The sequence below is a fragment of the Corvus hawaiiensis genome, chromosome 30, assembly GCF_020740725.1.
Source record: "Corvus hawaiiensis isolate bCorHaw1 chromosome 30, bCorHaw1.pri.cur, whole genome shotgun sequence".
NCBI lineage: Eukaryota > Metazoa > Chordata > Aves > Passeriformes > Corvidae > Corvus > Corvus hawaiiensis.
Window position 1 is genome coordinate 19,038,293 of NC_063242.1, and position 16,317 is coordinate 19,054,609.

Here is a 16,317-nt window from a genome sequence, read left to right on the forward strand (position 1 = left end):
TAGGAATAGACAGGAGACAGTGCTGTGGATGAGGTACCCATGAAACAAGAAGCAGAAGAGACAAAATTCAGATCTAGTCATCAGCTCAAATCCATATGGTGATAAAAGCTGCTCAAATTTCCTCACAGTTAAAATTACCAACTCTATGAGTCTATTTAGAGCAGTTTTAAATAAAGTGAGAATAAAATAAGGCTAGATAAGAAAGAAATAACAGTTTAGGGGCCTTTAGGAATACGTTTTGTGTGCTTTACTTGTGCCCTTGGGTAAATCAGTTGTGGGAAAAGATAAAGAGATTAAATACAGTCTCTGAAATTACATTCCTAATGACTCACCATTTCAGAAAGCTTGGGAATTTAAGCTGCAATTGAAAAGAAGCATAAAATGAAAAAAAACCTAACATTATATCTTGGATAATGTGTATCAGATAATGAGTTGATACTCCTTTAATGTTGAACAGATGTCCTAGAAGAGGCAATTATTTTAATTCAAATTTTCTTTTACTTAAGCCAGTTTGCAAAAATACAGGTACTCTCTCACACAAATGTAAGGATGAATATAATTACAACCAAGACACTAATAGCTGCAAATCAGAAAATCTAATTTCTTATTTATATTCCATGGAAATATCCTGCATCTCAGATTGTAGTAGTCTTCCACTTTGGAACAAAACAGCAAAATTTTCCATTAAATTAAATCTAAAATAATTGGGTCTGAAATATTAGACTTCTTGAAGTATTTCACTCTGCCCTAGCAATTGAGCTTATATCATTACTGTCAAATTAATAGAAGCAGGCAAGAAACAAACTCATCATGACAACCCTCTCTGAAGTCATTGTGCTCTTTATATGTGTTTCTAAAGTGTTTTGCTTGCTGGGTATGAAATGAATACTTTCCAGCTTGCTAGCCTGCCAAGCACACTCTATTAATTGCTAATAGATCATTAAATGCTTGGCAAGCCATTCAGAGAAACCAATGGGACTTTTGAAGTTTAATCCTAATAATTTGACACTTAAACAAGGAAAAAAAGAAATGTAAAAAGTTGCAAAGGATATTTTTTTTAGCCATACTTCCCTCTACTTCTTTTTTGGTCGGTAATAGAGAAGCACATGAAATCATTGGAAATATGATTCTCTTCTTCTCAAACCTGTGTTGGAAGAGTTAACTGTTTAGGGGGGTGTCAGAAAGTCTTTTTTATTCCTCAGCCTCTGAGTATTGACAGAGAATATTTTCTTAGCAATGCTTGAAAAGTATTATGCATTCCCCAGAAAGGAATTGCATTTATGTCTCATCTGCTCCATCTTCTGCTGTGGTTAATGGAGAGCATCGAGCCAGGGAGGTCTGGGATCAGTGGTACTTACTGGTAAAGGCCCTCCACAACTGCACTCACCAAGACTTTGTTAAGGCTCTTCTCTACCCTAAGGATAAGCAAAGGAGGCTTTTGTGAAAATATTGTCAAGACATTAAATGACCACGTTGTTCTGATATAGCATTGTGGAAATATATATGGAAATCTATGACTTCTTTCGTAAGTCATAAAATGTGATCAATACTTCTTCTAAAAGAAGACAGGTATGTGCTGTGGGCACTGGTGGTCTCCAGGCTGTGCCAGCTCTTTAAAGTTACTGCATGTATGATCTTCTCAAAGAACTGGGATCATTTATAAAAAGGCATTGATGTTAACACAAATGTGAACTGGCACTGAAACAATTGCTATCAAAATATATTTCCTTTTGCGATGTCAACAATTTCCTATTCAGTATATATAAAAATAGCTTTCTCAGAAGAAAACTTCTGCAGAATCTGCTTACCCTAGGACTGACCTGGGAAGGACATGAGAATAGGAACAGCAACATTTAAGGCATTTGTTGCCCAGAGAGACTACAAATTAATATTCCAAATGGGTCTGTAGTCTTGAAATGACCTGTTCTGGGGGCTCTCAGCCATGTCCCCAAAACCCAAGGCAGCTCTTTTACACCCAGCAAAGACCCATGAGCTGTAGCACACCCTGAGTCATTCTAGAGGGAACTGCCTTCAACATGCAGTTATGAGACTCACAGGAGACTCCCAAAACCAAACATCTCTTCTTTCTGCCACTCTAATTTGCTATCTAGAAGCAGCACCCTGCTTTAATTTGCTCAACTCTTACAAGTTCTAGACGTACATCCCTTTCCAGGAACAAAACTGATGCTTGCCTGCCAAGGGCCATCACCCACATTCCTGGTGGTAAAATATTTTCCCCTGCAACTCTCCATCTCTCTCACAGTTCTGGATTCAGGCTTCGGTTCAGACTAACTTGAAATGTTTTGAAAAGGGGACCTTATTTCAAAGGGCAAGAGACTCAAGATGCTCTAAAATGTGATGGAGTTCAGCAATCAGAAAGCAAGGTGCTGTAATTCACATCCCATTGCAGAAAGCTTGGATATAGGTTGGGGCACTGGCAGAGGACAACTCAGGTGGAGGAAGTTTTGTGTGAAAATATTCCATTTTCTCAAAGAAGCATGTTAACATTAGGACAGTCCAAGACTATTTTGTCAGATCCTGGCCTGCTCTACAGCCACTTTCAAAACTCACCCATCTGTATTAACCTACTTCTGTGGCTTTTCTTGTGCCATTGCGCAACTGGCGGCTGTTGAATCAAATACTTCAAATTGGCTTACTGCATTTTAAATCCCATTGCTTCTTTTTCTGTGTTTTTTTAGCACTCAGACAAAGGGAACTGCATCTTTTTTAGAGATTTATGCTATATAATGGCCAAGAATAAATCATGCAAGTGGAAAAATATCAAGGACAGAGTGTAGAAAAATAAAATAATGTGATTATGTGTATGGCTGCTGCCTCTGCAGTCCTCAAGCAGAATATCTGCTGCTCTGCACCTCTCATTTTTTGAAAGGTAAAAAAATCTACAACATAAAAGACCTGCTATTCTTTGGTCATGGCCAAGGAAGCCAAAGGGAAGAATTTTTCAGGGAGGATTTCCGAGCTCCCACTCACAAGCCTATTCAATTTTTTAAGGCTTTGGGGTAATACAGACTCATTTACTGCTCAGAAGTGGCCTGCATGTAACTTTATATCAAGGAGGTTTGATGAATTTTCAACATGTGAAATTCCAGTATTTTCCTGGCCTACAGACAGAACTTCTGAGATCTTCTCCTTTCACTACTTACATGTGTGTAATTAGGTACTTTGGTTGTGTTTTCAGACCGTTCCCCTTCCCCATTTTCATTGCTGCACTGCTTTTGAGGGTCCTGATCTCACCACCAAGCCCACAGTTGTTGTATTAACAAAGCTGCAGCCCCTAAAATCCAAGGATTGTATAAATTTATGCTTTCACTTAGGCAAAGCTTTCAAAGTAACCTGAGAGGGCAGAAAGTTTTTCGTATGTCTAGTGCTGTTATATGACAAAAGGCACAGAAACCCTAATAGCCTTACTGGGGACATGATCCCTCCCTGTTCTTTGCAGGACTGTCCCAGAGAACCCTTAGCCCCATGCGCCAAGGGTGACATCCATTGGGGTGAGACAAGGGGAGAGGCCCACCTGAGGGGTTTGGCACATTATGGGGTGCAGGGGAACAATGTCTAGGGATGGAACAAACTTAAAGGATGTTATTAGGAGGAATCAAAAGTGGCAAAAGGGAGGGATCATGGTGGTTTGGAGAATAATGAGTAGGGGAGAGTTAAGGCATATAAGAGGCCAGAGCACACATGGCCAGTCAGTACCCTTGTCTGGCCATGCCCTGCACCTCATTGCTGCCATCTGTCATGTCTGCTCATTAAACTGTGTCCAGCTATACCCCCGGGTAGAGAGTGCCTGCTGTTGCTGGCAAGCAAATGGAACAGGTGGCTTGGGAGCCAGACACTGAAGCAGAAATAGCCTGGGCCAGATGTTTCTCCATCCCTACCTGTGAGACAGCCAGAGGGATTGGGTACTGGTCCAGAGAAGCACAGGGGAGAGTGTGAGGTCTGGGGTTCACTCTGAGACCTGTCTGCATGTGTGTGTGTGTGTGCAAAGGTTGATGAGAGCATCCAGGGCCAGCTGCCAGCTAGGCTGGGTGTCCATGACTGGTTACAGGAGGGGTCCATAGCCTTGTGTGTGTGAGCATGTACACACAAAAGGGATTTGTGTGCCTGCAAATGAGTGGGACTGGAGTCTTGGGGGACTTGTGTGCCCCCCAGGTGCCCCCCAGATACTGGATAGATTGGCTGTAAGAGGGTAGTTCCTGCCCACATGGTGTGTCTGTATGTATCTCCAACACACAGGCCTTCGTGTTGATCAGACACAGAGGGGGACAGGACTAAAACTGTTTGTGCTGCTTGTGCAAGTGCAGTGTTTTCTGGCTGTGCTGGTTTTGACTGGGATAGAGTTGATTTTTCCAGTATAGCTGGTGTGGGGCTGTGTTTTGGATTTGTGTTGAGAGGACTGTTGAAAATACAGGGATGTTTTTGTTCTGGCTGAGCAGCGCTTACACGGAGTCAAGGCCTTCTGTGCTCCTCATTGCACCATGCCAGCCAGGAGGCTGGGAGTGCACAGGAGTTGGGAGGGGCCCCAGCTCACCAAGGGTATATTCCATACCATATATACCATATTGTACACATGCTCAGCATATAGAGCTGGGAGAAGAAGGAGGAAGTGAGGGATGTTCAGAGTGATGCAGTTCGTCTTCCCAAGTCACCTTCAGGTGTGATGGAGTCTGGCTTTCCTGGAGGTGACTGAACACCTGCCTGCCAATGGGAAGTGGTGAATGAATTCCTTGTGGTGCCTTGGCCATGTGAGTGGCTTTTGCTTTCCCTACAAAACTGTTTTTATCTCAACACATGGGTTTTCTGCTTTTAGCCTTCAGATTCTCTGCCCCATCCCACATGTAGGAGTGAGTGAGCAGCTGAGCTGCCAGCTGGGCTTAAACCACAACACTGGGTTCTGGTGTGTGGCCACATGTATACAGGGTTTGTGTGTGTGCCAATTTGGAATTCATGCTCAACCTGGCTACAGACCACTTTTAGCCACTGGGCTGCTGAATCCAGCAGCCTCCAATCCCACATGTCCAGGGCTCTGCTCTGCTGAATGCAGAGAGGATGAGTAAGTGACCTAGAGTCTGATGTTTACTGAGTTTTAGACTACTGGGGTTTCTAAATGAAGGATTTTTTGTTATACAGGGAAGGCTTACAGACACATAGGGTCCATCCAGTCTCTGACAGTGGCTGCTCAAGATCTGTACAGGGGAAAGTAATTTCTGACTGCTGCATAGCCCCCGTGCAAAAATAAGAGAAATAGATTATGGAGGGAGAAACTTTTAGCTGCCACTAGTGCAGAGGTTGCAGGTTCTCCCATCAAATTTAACTAGTGCAAGGCCATGCCTCCAGGATGGCCATGCATGTGGGTTTCATTATCTCATGCTGCGACGGATTGCACAGCTTCCAGCACAAGATCATAAGCTACATGACCTGGGGCTGCAGGTCCCTCCCACTATCCAGTTACTAGGAATTTTCCAGTAAGTGAGACCCCATAAGGAGGTGTCAGTGATAAAAGCCAACCTGAGAAGAACCCTCTCAGCGTCAGCGCTGAGCACACTAATAAATCATTTAGCCCAGCACCTTCTAAATACCAGCCCCAAAGCAGCAATATTTACATAAGTTTCCCCAGCCCATGCACAGATGGTCTCTGACTGCTTACACTCTGGGAGAGCTCTCAGCATGAGCAAGGAGAGCCCTGGGTGAGGGAACACCTCAGGCTTTTCACAGGGACAGTGTGCATGGTTAGCTTTGGGTTCTAAACAGTGCAAAATAAAGCAGAGAGTATTTCCTACGAGCCTGGGAATTCTGACCTAATTCTAAACAAGCATCTGTTTGCTCTGAGCATCAAAACCATGAATAAGCTCAGCAAAACCCTTCTTCTGAAAACAGAGTGATGGAAAGCTTTCAAAACCTTTAAAATCCCTGAAATCCTTTAAAATTCCCTTTCAGATTCCTGAGTCGTGGTATCAAGCAGAAATATCACCTCAGCACTCTCTAGGATGAACAGGCTGGGTTGGCTGTGATGCTGCTCGGAACACCTGACCCACTGCCCAACTGAGCGGAGACAGGAAATTGTACATTGATGCCTCATGTCCTCCCACCAGGATAACAAAGGACACAGTGGAAGCAGGTCAGCCTTATCTCCTTGTCTGCCTCTTGGTCCCAAGTGAGACAGCTTCTCTCTGCAAGCATTGCTAAGTGTCAGTAGCTGGTCCACACTCTCACGTTCCCATACAAAGCAGATTTTTTAAGTAATCTCTTTTAAGCCATGCATTGACACAGGGCACTCCTATCAAAGGAGATAAATGCACAGCTGGGGCTGTGATGTGGTCCTGTGCTGGAGGCTTCAACTGCAGCCCTAGGTTGAAAAAAAAGGGTAAAAAAAGAAGCACTGATTCCTGATTTCTAATGCTTGCCATGAAAGAGGCAATAGCAAACAAAAAAAACCCCAAACCAAACCAACCAATCAACGGAAAAACACACACACATACAAAAAACACCCCCTCCCCCCAAAAAAACCAACAGGAAAAAAAAAAAGTGGCAATAAACATGTCAGTTCCATAGGGCTGTTTTGAAGGTGTCCTGGGGGCAAGCTTGGGTTTACCTGATGATGTTTGCAAGTTGGGCATACAACATCATTTGGCCTCCTCTTTTTCTCTGTATTGTCATCTCCTGTTAGCTTCTCCTGGAGCTGTGCTTCTGCAGGTGCTTTGGTAGGCAGAAAGCTCACTCAGAGTCCTGCCTGCAGGATGGGGACAGGCATCTGTCCCCATCTGCATCGCACTGTGCTGACATCCACCTCCCACATGCAGTTATGACCACGCTACAACAAAGCAGGAACATCCTCTGCCTCCAACAGCTGTACCAGCAGGAGTGTGGGGTACATCTCAACATGATGGTCCCTCAGCAGACACCAATTTTCAGCCCCCACTGACATTTTCAGCTCCCAGATGGATGTGAGTTAGGATTTAATTCCACCCAACAGCCTCATGATAAGAAAAAAATTAAAACGTGGAGGAGCATAGTAATTTAAAAGTCATAACACAGAAACTGGGGATAATGCACCAGCTGCATGGAGTAACATGGAGCCCACAACAACACTGCCAGTGCCCAATACCACCATGTGATTTTCCTTGCAAGTCTTTTGTCCCACTCTGCAGAACTTTGCACACCTCAGACTGGTCCCTGTTTTTACAAGACACCCATCTCCCTGGCTTGTGCCTGTATCCTCATTCTCCTCTCTAAAGCCAGAGCATTTCTTCCTTGCCTGAACTCTCTTCCCTGAGACTGGAAAAGGAGAAAGACCTATGGTCCTCCATCTCTCCCCATGCTTAGATAAGCAGTTTCCTCTTCTTAGTTTAGTTCCTTGAGACAGCAGAGCAGCCATGCACATGGGGTCAGTGAGTGACAAGAGACAGGGGAGGGAGGGGAGGAAGGTGCTGCACAGATGGGCACTTGTAGCTTCCAAGGAGACCAACACAGGAGAAAGAAGCAGCACAGACTGTGTGATGAACCAACCACAGATCCCCTTCTCCATCCTCCTGTGCCACTTGGGGAAAGGAGACAAACTGGGTGTGAAGTTAAGCCCAGGAAGAGGGGAGGGATGGGAGGAAGGTTTTCTAAGACTTGGATTTTATTTCTCATTACCTTACTCTGACTTAATTGGTAATAAATTAATTTCCTGGAGTGAAATCTATTTTGTCTGTGATAGTAGTTGGTGCGTGATCTCTCCCTGTGCTTATTTTGACCCATGAGCTTTTCTATATATTTTGTTATATTTTATCTCTGCTGTCCAGCTGAGGAGGGGTGATAGAGCATCTTTGATGAGCACCTGGCATCCAGCCAGGGTCAACACACCACGGCTTCTGACCGTGCATGCCATAAGACAAGGAAGAAGGATCTCTCTAGCCTCTACCCAATATTCAGCCTGCTCCCTCAGCAGGTAAATATTTCTGGAGCAGGGATTTCTAAAACATGTGCCAGGGAGATGGACAGTGGATCACACAGGTCAAAGTAAGCAGTCAATACGGTGACCCAAATGCAAAATGGTCTGGCACGATCTGTTCCATGCCAGCGCACCGAGCATTCATGCATGCTGCAGGAACAGTCCTCCTCACCCAGAGACAGACCCTGACAAACCTCCCCTTTCACCTGGGCTGAAATGTTAAGAATGGAAGGCAGCTTCAAGGTTTGGTCCATATGTTTAAAGGTAGCAGTAGGAAGAGCAGCTCCACTAAACCACCGCTGTGACTTAAAGAAAGAGTCTAGAAAAAGACACAGGTAAAGTGTAGCAAGCTGTTCTTCCTGCACCACAGCATCCCAGCTTCCTGAAGTTCAGGGATTTCCTGCACCAGAGGTTATTCACTGGAGCATTATCTGAATACACAGCTTGCTCCCACCCTCCACGGAGGAGGGAGGCTTGCTCCCATGTGAAATAAACAGATATCCCAGTGGACGTGGACAAAACGTCTCCATGGGACTGTGCCATCTCGTATGTCCCAACACCAAGGTTCGGGAGCATCCTGCCTGTTGGGGAAGATGAAACAGGAAAGCCTTATAAATATGATTGCCTTTTGCCCCACACTGGTGTCTGCAGAGAATGCAGTGAATGAATAATGTTTCTAGTCCGCAGTGAAGATAATCATATACTAGAGCTCCAAAGAGAACTCATCCCATGGACATGCAAGGATGCAGCTCTTTTCCTCATGTCTATAGATGGCAAAGCATAAATGAGTTGCTACGGTAAGAACTGTTCAGGTTTGGCCAGCTGAAAACTCTTGAACACTCTGCAGATAGTTCCTCCATCAAGCTACAGCTAAGATGCTGGGAAAAGACGGAGAAGAGAAAGCAAATTTCCTTGCTGACGAATGAAAAAGCAAATTTCCTTGCTGACGAATGAAAAACCAAATCAAATGTTCCACATATTAACAGCACAGAAAAGAACCTTGGCACAAAGTGCAGAGGAGTTTCGTGGTGTGCATTACCCCCTCAGTCACTCATCACAGCATACAAAGCTTGAGATCTCCTGCTAGGTCACCTGTATTCTGTTCCTTTCTCTTCTCTTACAAAGGAGAGTTCATCTATTCCTCCCACACAGAAGTGGAAAAGAGGAGTGAAGAGAGTTTCTTCCAAATACTTCAAGAGCAGTCTCAGATCATAACAGTGAGTGCAGGGGTGCAGAGGCTTGCTAATATATGCACTGCATGTACATAGGCCAGGTCCTAAGCCTACAGAAGCCAAGAGCTGGGGCTGCTTTGGGCACAAAGATCAGCAGGTCACAGATGCAGCTACAGCCATGTCCTTACGGAGCAAGGGAGACCTGCAGCAGGGATGGGTCTCTCCTTCCCCCTAAACTCCCCAGAATGATAATACCAAGTTCTCTTTCACTTCTCCCCCTGCCAGACAGGGGTTCTATTCCCAGAGCAGGGCAGTATACACAAGTATCAGCAGGGGAGACAGTAATGACAGAGGCTCAGCAGGCCCGAGAGGGAGGTGGCAGGGCCAGCAGTGTGGTCAGGAGTGAAACCCTGAGTCACCCAGGACAGATGGAGTCTGAGGTTAACTGCTTTGAAGTCACTGCCACGCTACTGAATTTTGCTTTCCCAATAATTCCCAGGAAACAGTGTTCTTAAGCTGTTGAGAAGCTTTCAGCTAGTTCTGATCACTTCTCCCCAATTCATATGAGGAAAAAAATAGCTACACATTCCTGGTTGAAAACTTTCATAGTGAAAGGATTTCATTGATTTCAAAGTGTAGATCAATCTTTAAGAAGAGAGGATGAGGACAAATGCGGGGGCTTTGGTGGGTTCAGTCTGGACCGGGCGTAGACGGACGGTGACGAGAGATCTCTGAAGTCAGATGTTGGAACATGCGGTTTATTGCAAAGGGCGTGGGTACAGGGGCACTGCTTAGAGCTGCCAGCTGCAGCTCTGAGCAGGCCCAGGAGAGCAAGAGAGTAAGCGGGTAAGTAAAGAGAGAGAGAGAGAGCGAGAGAGGAATGAGAGTGAAGAAGAAGTGATGAGAATAGAATGGAATGGTGAAGTCCTGGTTACAATATAATAAATCATCTTCTGTACTGAATATTCTAATTGTCACTAACCAATCTAATACAAGATACAAATCCTATAGCATTTACATACAGCCTATAAGAGTTCTTATATTACCATAGAGTGTTACATCTTAACTTCTAAAAACTACTCTTTGGACCCCTTCTGCTGAGCTAGTAGGGTCTGCTCTGACCCTTGGACCTGCCTGCAAGCAGAGGATATTGTTCAATCAAGAGGGGATTACCTTCAGTCGGCCATACCATTGTTTTCCAGTTGTTCAGTAACTAAGACTTGGTATTTCAAAAGTGGCTTTCATTTCGATGTCGCCTGTATTTTTCATATTCCCAAAATCTTTTGTCAGGCAATCATATTTATAAGGCTTTCCTGTTTCATCTTCCCCAACACCTGCCACCCTGACAAATGCTTGTCCAGCTTGGAGCGAGCTAAAGCTGTCAGCCAATAGCAGGATTCCTATGCTGCGCGTTAAAGGAAATATTCCCACATTTTCCTTTCAGATTGTGTTGAGATTGTCTCTGCTGTGGGTCTGACTTGGTAATGCTTGCTCACAGCAGAAAAAATCCAAGTCTCCGATGATGTGAAGTCCCTCCTAGGTCCTGCTTTAGGATCCTCAAGCAGAGGGGATGAGCTGTAGCCCAGCAGCAACTTCAAGCCAAGGAGAGGGAGCAGGCCAGCCAGCAGAAGCTGGCAGTGTCGCAATGACTTGTGACCCACCTGGAGGTCCCAGGAAGATCCCAGGAAGAACAATGTTCAGTCACAGAGAGGTACTTTTCTCCCCGCCAACCGCAGCGCCATCATGGGGCACTGCTGCTTTCCACCAGCTGAGCTAATGTTAAAAGTACAGACTGTTTCCTTGAGAAATCCTCAGGGAAAGCGATCTCTTGCCATTATGCTGAGGAGGAGGAGGATACAATCCCCAGAGAAGCCCTGCTGGCAGCTGAAATCTGTCCAGCAGACTTTACCAGCTGGATTGGGACAGGCAGGGGAGGAAGAGGATTTCCTACAGCCCTTTGTCTCCTCATTTTGGCACATGCATGGCTCCAGACACAGGCTTGGATCTGCGAAGGCTAAGATTTGGTTTTAGTCACGTCTCTAAGAAAATATAACAAAAAGTTGCGAGCATATTTGTTTGCAGTATGAATAACTAATGGAGCAAATACCAACCAAAACTGAAACTGTTGTAATTAACCACCGTGTAACAGAGATTTCGGTTCATCATCATGGTACTTTTAAATTAGGCGGTTATCTGCACATAAATTGTAAGTATTATTTAGAAACGGAGTGATCCTAGAGCAACGTGATTTGCTCTAGGAACACATTCTGGAAGTCAAATTTCTATTTATTTACAGACAACCAAAATGAAAATATTACGTCTATTTTCATGTGGTAGGCTTAGAAAACAAAAACAGTCACAGGAAAAGCATTTGTGATGGAAAGTTACTGTCCTCTCACTGGGACTGCTCAGACTGTGAGAAGGAAAGGGGAGGGAAGGAATATGTGTGTGTGTGTGTGTGTGTGTGTATATAGATGTATATATTTACTTATATATATTCAGTGCATATTTATTTATATCTATTTATGTACAGAAGTAAGAATCGGTATCTCAGGGAAAACCGAGTATTTTTAGTTAACATGAGAATAAATAATACTGTTTCTTAGGCTGGAAGGGAGCAATGTGTGCACACAAATGCACGCATCCCTGGTGGGAACTGGAGGCCTGAACTATTGTAGTTTTGGTAATGGCTGGAATGAAAGACAACTAAATCCAGGCTACAGTTGCCACCACCATAGCTCATGTCCTGAAGACATGGAGAAGCATGAGTAGGTGCCACAGTGCTTCCCCAAGTTTCCCATGAGAAGCCTTCAGGGGAGCCATGTGCTCTATAAAGACCTTGTACACTGCACTCTGTGCATGTGAAAAGTGATTATAAGGACAATAACCACATTTGTCTCCTTTCCCTGTAATAAGGAGCATCTTTAAGAGACAGAGAGAGCAAGCAGGTATCTCACTCAAATTCCTTTGTTGTGCTGCACCCATATTTCCCCAGCTTTGGTTGAGCCGGTCCCAGCAAACACCTGCCCTGACCTTGCTTCTCTTTCCATCTGCCCCAGGGGCTCAGCCCCTCTGTGAGGAAAGATGCCGTGGCCCAAAAAATCAGCATGTCAAAACATCAGCCAGTGCTTTTATAAATAAAGAGCAAGAGCCAGAGGATAACCTCCCTCAGAGGCCAGGCCGACGCTCGGAGCCCACGCGTGTGCACGGACACGGTGCCACCTGCGCGGGTGAGTGTGCAGTGCGCAGCGGGGCAAACCTCACATGTGGCGATGCTGCCTGACTTGTGCAGAACAAAACCCTCCACAAACTCTTCCAGAAAAGAAAACAAAAGCCTTGAACAAACCATCCCGGGCCATTTCAGCCAGCAACAAAGCTAACAAGCAAATCAAACAGAGAAATACCCCAGCAGACCTCAACTGGCTGAACAAACAAATGGAGAAATTCAGGTTCCAAAGAGCAGGGGAGCTGGGTTATGAAACAAGATTTTTGATACAAAAGGAAGCTTACAGCTATCGCTGGTGATTAGACACGGAAGAGAAAGGTCGCTCTGGGTGTTAGACCACACTTCACACACACACAGAGGTTATTCAATCAATATTTGTCCTGGAATCACATGCGGTGGAAAAAATTTCAAGTGAATGGTCAGCAGAATTTAATGCTCGCATTCATTCATGTTGTGCTCTTGGATGAACATGTGTTTTTATATCTAGCACAACCTCAGCTTTAGAATCCAGGAGGTTTTTAATCAAAATACAGGAAAATCTTGGAATTAAATGCTACATTTGTATATGACTTTCAAGTACGTTTTCAGCAGGACAGGAACCCCTCACTTACAATTTTAGAAAGGGATCTGTAGTAGGAGGGAGATTATTTGAATCTCCAAGTTCTGGAACTAACAGGAAAAACAATTCAGTTAAGGCTCCAGAAAGACAACACTGTCCACAAAAACGTCCCCAAAGCAGAAGGGAGGGACTTATTCTTGCCATCACTGTGTTCTTCAGCCATGCTGCTGTGCTGGCATTAGAGGTTTTATTTAGGGTCACAGCAGTAACAGCGGGAAGATATAATCCTCTGATGAACAGGCAGCTGTTACCCCCTGCCTTTGTGAAAATGATGATCTCAGGTTGATGATATTGTTGCCTTGAATCATCATATTTTTTTATCCCCCTGCAAGTTTGTCACAACAGATTGTTTGCTTATATTCAGATCATAAGGCCGTGACTCAATTTTCTCCCCTCAGCAAGAGTTAATTTGACTGTAGCTGCCCTAACCATGGACTTTAGAATTTGGGTGCAAATAATGATGATTAAAACACAAACAAAGCAAAACAAAAACAGACAAAACCCAACTCTCTTACCTAGTGACTTAATGACAAAATATTTGGGAGGCGCAGCACAACATCCAGTTCAGGTTGTGATATACCTGATGGGTGGCATTCAGATGACTATCACAGAGGCAGGATGCCCCTAAGTCCTTCAAATAGTGTCTTTGTGCGTCTGAAGTGAGATATTCGTGCTCTCTAAGATTGCATAGGGGTTCATTTCAGCTGCACAGGGGATAGCCTAGCAGAGGAGAGCCCCAGTGAACAGCACAGAGAGTTACAGAATAAAGGCAAATACAGGGTGGCTGCTTCAAGGCAGAAGCTTTCAAGCAGAAGTTTATTTTCGTATCCTAGCTGGAAATTCACCTGGAAAACAGCTCCATCGGCCCTGGTCAGGAAGAGCGCGAGGGCAGGGATTGTGTTCCTCTGGCAGTCTGATGAAGCTCCCGTGCTGCAGCACAGGACAAAGCGTTGCCACGTTCTGCATCCAGTGCCTGTGCTTTCTTCCTCATGCAGCTAATGCAAAAGAGCAAAAGCCACGAGTTGGTCACACTGCGCAAAGGATCGCTCTGATGGACTTCAAACAGCCTGCTGAAATCATCTGCTGCGCACGCAGTGCCACTCTGCTGCCAGAGGAGATGCTGCAGGAGGGCAGGGCCCGAGCGGGGAGCAATGCCCAGGTCAGGGACCACGTCCTGCTTCTCTTGCAAACCATTTTTCTTCACGTGTGCACCTCCTCCCCTCTACAAACACCCTCAGGGCAGTGCTGATGACCCGCGTTGGTGGCGTGTGCGGAGAGGAAGCTCCCTATTAAAAAGCGGGCACCCTGGCACAAAAGAGGGTTTATCCTGCAAATGGGCTGGCAGGTTTCACATGGGGATTGCTCTTTCTAGGTTTCACCAACACGAGGCTATTGAATTTGTATTTCGTAACACTTGTAAGGGAATATTCAAAGCAGAGAGGGAAAAGAAAGATCGCCCGTGAATGTGGTTTGTGATTCTCAGAGCTTTGGCTCTCGCTCTGTTTGGCACTGAGCACTACAGTGTCCTGCCTCACTGGTTCTCCGGCTCTGCATTGGCGCAAAACTGCACAGATTCAGGCACAATCAAAATGATGTTTCATGGAAGTCACCCAATGTTCTGTAATGTATTTCCTTAAATAACCACAGATTTGGCCTAAAATTACTTGGCTTGATGCCCTTTAGAAATGTCCACTTCAGAAACAATTGCAAGCTGAATTTGAGCATTTGGAGTTCTGGGACCAATTACCCTACACACGTTTGTCTTCCTCTTACCTTTATGGGCCATCATCCTCCTGCTTGTCTCTGCAGTCCAGGTATGCTTTGTACAGAGCAATAAAAACAACATATCCCTCACCTGTCTTGTTCTGGTTGGCAAGCAAATACTAAAGGCTCAAGACCAGCAAATTCAAACAAATTCAGGTCTTATCGAGCCTAGAAAGGGTTGACACACCCATGTTTTCACTGTGCGGCTCTCCTGTGAGCTGTAAGGGCTGTTCTGAAGACAGAAACTGCAAAATGTTTTTTCCAAGGGAAGAGTATGCCTCATGATATAGTATCAAATATTGCATTTGGTCCACCGAAATGCTTATTAGGTGTCAGACAGTTTAAAATTCCTAAACATTCCTAAGAACAAAAATAGGGAGGGGTGACAACATGTCATTATTGTTTAGAGCACCGTGAAATTTAAACCAGGAAATGTCTTGATACTAGAAAGAGGAATTTCAACACTAATTGAAGTTCTGCCATTTTTTAACATTTCTCTATAGCTTGCTCCTCTTCACTTTTTTCTCACAAACATGCTTATACCTCCCAAAATAAACAATCACTTGGATGAAACTGTACAGGGAGGTGGCACCTCATGGCCCCTCGTGAGCTGCTGAGGTGGCCCAAAACACCTGTACCACATAAATCAGTGAAGACAGCTCCTGAAATGTGCTTCAAGTTTCTCAACACCAAGTGTCAATCCTACCACATCATGACCAAAAATGTTCCTTGGAGGCTTTTACTGGTGCCTTAAACACAAAGGTTTCTTAGGCACCTTTAGGATTTTCTTCTTAGGGCCTCCTCAGCACCATCTTCCCTAAGGGTGACAGGGGAAATGGCACTCTCAAACGGTCCCCATCCCCGCAGCACGTTGATGTCTCACCCTGGCCCCTCAGAAACTAGAGTGAGGTGCAAGAGAAGTTGTATTGATGTAAGAGCAGCAGCGAGGGAAACCAGGACTATGTCAGCAGATAGAGATGAACCAGGACTAAGAACAGAGCTAGAGAAAATATCTGAGCAGTGCTTACAGGAGGGATAAGATCCCAACTGGAAGACACAACTCTGACATCCTTGCTTTATTTCTTTCCATTAGAAAACTGGTATTTCTGCACTCCTACTACCCGATGGAACATAATGAGACCACACCTGGGGTTTCATTTACAGATCTACTCTTGATGTACAGGACTTCTGACTCCATTTAACTGTATTTCCCCCAACTTACAATCTTGCCTTGAAATCTGAGTTCCAGCCTCCCTCTAACTTCCAGTCCATTCATTCATTACCTGCTGGCAAAGAACTGCAGGTGAAATTCTGTTTCCCTCATATCACTTAGAGACATAAAAACTACTTTGCTGGCAATTTTAGCAGCTTGGAGTTAAAAGTAAAGCACAGATACATTTGATCAGCTTCAGATCAGGGAACGAGCACTCAGAATATAGGTTCAAATAAGTATTTAGCTAGCTGCAGCAATCGCTCCAGTCTCTGACCAGCTGGTCAGAGGAATGCTTTTCTTCCCCAGAACCCCTTATTTTCAAGGCATATCATAGAATTGCAGAATATCCCAAGTTGGAAGGGACCCACA